Source organism: Petaurus breviceps, unplaced genomic scaffold (genome assembly GCF_028583685.1).
Source record: "Petaurus breviceps papuanus isolate PSGF00001 unplaced genomic scaffold, PetGlider_PUasm1.0 139, whole genome shotgun sequence".
NCBI lineage: Eukaryota > Metazoa > Chordata > Mammalia > Diprotodontia > Petauridae > Petaurus > Petaurus breviceps.
In genome coordinates this window covers 2605906-2608757 of record NW_027185697.1, presented here as the reverse complement: position 1 = coordinate 2608757, position 2852 = coordinate 2605906, and the positions used below count along the sequence as shown (strand labels likewise).

At 44.1% G+C, this 2852-nt stretch overlaps 1 pseudogene; it reads left to right on the top strand.

Annotated features, from left to right (window-relative positions):
- The first annotated feature begins 695 nt into the window (after nucleotides 1-695).
- LOC138145919 (autophagy-related protein 13-like) lies at nucleotides 696-2141 on the top strand (annotated as a pseudogene).
- The last annotated feature ends 711 nt before the right edge of the window (nucleotides 2142-2852 follow it).

Sequence of the window (2852 nt, the reverse complement as noted above, 5' to 3'; positions counted from 1 at the left end):
TTCACAGTGATCACACAGCTAGTAAGTTTCTGAGGCCGGAATTGAATTTGGGTCTATCTTAGTTGAACTCAAATCTCTATGCAATGTGATACCTAGGTCCAGTACAACTCTATGTTTCTATAGATGAGGATAATAAGGTTCAGACACACGAAGCAGTAAGTACAGATCACACAGGAAGCATCACCATTGGATACTAAATATCATTGATTGAAACAAATTTCAAGGACAATACTCTTTCCATTAAACTGCTTTGATTCTTGCTCTCTTAGCCCAATTTATTCCATAAAATAGCCACCATTTAACAATGAGCTTTTTTAAAAAAAATTGAATTGAATTACCCATTTTTCTCTGATCACCTTCCTTCTATTCTGCTTCTCTTATTTCCCGATATTAAATGATCTCAATTTCTCACACTCCATAATGGAAACATTTGTATAGGAAAAAGGCTCATCAGTGACCTATGGGGATAAATATGTCACTGAACTTCCTCTCCCAAGGGCATTGTTTTGAAGGCTTTTTTCCCGAGCTGTATTTTAAGCTAACTTAATGATTGCACAGTCTTTTTTATTTTGAACTAACAAACTTTTTCAAAATATTCTCCTGGGATGAAAACAAACAGCAGCGATGGCATTGCCTGGAACCAGGAGGCCACAGGGGCTAGAGCCAGTGACGAGCCTGGAAAGGAAGCCATCTGTGTGTGCCATGGACCCTGACCTCAGTTTCCAGGACAGGAAGGACCTAGACAAGTTCATCAAGTTTTTTGCCCTGAAGACTCTCCAAGTGATAGTCCAGGCACATCTGGGAGAAAAGATTTGTACTTGTTCCTTATCTTCCCCAACAGGATCTGACTGGTTCAATTTGGCCATTAAGAATATCCCAGAGGTCACACATGTGGCCAAGGAAGCACTGGCGGGGCAGCTGCCTGCTGTGAGAAGGTTGATGTGTGTGGAAATCTCGCTAAGACTTTGGAGGGAGATTCCATGAAACTAGAAATCTGGTGTCTTGAAATGAATGAAAAGTGCGACAAAGAAATTAAAGTTTCCTACACTGTGTACAACAGGCTGTTGTTATTGCTGAAGTCTCTGCTTGCTATCACTAGAGTGGCACCAGCCTACTGACTTTCCAGGAAACAGGGCCATGAATATGTCCTACTCTACAGGATATATTTTGGAGAAGTACAATTGAATGGCTTAGGAGAAGGTTTCCAGACAGTCTGAGGTGGCACAGTAGGCACCCCAGTGGGCACCATCACTTTGTCTTGTGACTACAGAATTGACTTGGCATTCATGTTCACCAGACAGTTTGAGAGGACACCACATATTATGGGGACTGTCACTGATCATTTTGTGGACTGTACGTACCTGAGTTCCTCACCCATGTACCCCTGCAACTACAGGGCAGCAGGGGAGGGATGCTTGGGTAGCATTCCTTTCTGTGGAGAACTCTCAGGAAGTTTGCAACACCTCTTACTCAACCTCCCCTCCATCCCAGTTAATGGTTCCAGGGAAGGAAGGTGGAGTGCCCCTCACTCTCAGCCAACCTGTGAACTGCACCCAGGCCGACCATGAGAAGATGGCAACTTTATCCCTTCTGATGGTACCCACTACATGGTCACTCCTTCCAGCAGTGAAGACACCGAAACTGTATCCAACAGTAGTGAAGGTTGAGGCTCCCCCCATGATGTTCTGAAGGCCATCTTGGTCTGGAAAGTGGGAGCACTTGTCAGCAATTCAATGGATCAGGTAACACTGACCAATTTGGACAACCCCTTTGCCATGTTTGCTCCCAAGAAATTTTTGCTAGATGATAATGATTCCATGGTAAACCTCCTGACTCCCCAGATACTGAATCTCTTCTCCAAGGCAGCTTACACTCCAATGGGTCCAGTGGTGGCGGCAGCAAAACACACAAGATGACTTTGTCATGTTTGACTTTAAGCCAGCCTTCTTGAAAGACGACATTCTGCCCATGGATTTACTGACTTTCTACTGGCGATTTCAGAAAGCCCACAGCTGAGTAGTCTCTCCATTGACAGTGGGGCTCAGCCCATGGCTGAAGACCTGGAACCACTCCCAGAAAAACTGGCCATGCTTGAGAAGAACATCAAAGACTTTGATGCCTTTGTGGAAACCTTACAATAAAGTCGTTATTCTCCTCACACCCCAACAGCAGCAGCAGCAGCCCCTTTCTTGGACAGAGGACTGTAATGTAATGCCAAGGAAAGGCAACTTCCCAAGGTTCAGAATACCAGCATAGGTGCTCTCCATTTTATTCAGTGACAAACCAAGAACAGAGAAGATCAAAACATGACATCATTCCAAATACAGCATTTACTAAATGTGATTAAATAATCTCCAAGGACTACCCCACCCCAGGACCTTCCAATCATTCAATCAATTACAAAGTCTCTGTTCTAAATACTTCTCCACCCCTAGGCTATACCTTAATTAAGTCCACCACAAAGCCCCTCTTCTCAAATGGAGATTAGTTTCCAAACATAAGCTCAAAAGTTCCCCACCCCTGGATCACAATTGAATCTACCCCAGAGTTACATCAAGTTTAAACACAGCACTTAATACCCAAATGGAGGTCTTTTCTTCATCTTGACATGAGGCAAGTTCTCAGCAATCTTAGTTCCTGGGGAGACAAGGCTTAGCAAGGCCACAAAATACATTGCCAATCCCTTCATGAATTTATCCTCTGTCTGTAGAACAGTCCTAGAACCCCTGAACACATTAGCAAAGCCCTCTCCCAGGATTTCTGTAAACATACAACAAGAAAATCCTTCTTCAGGGCTTCTGAACTAACAGAAAGGCTCCCAGACCCCTGCAACAACAGCACTGTCCTTCACC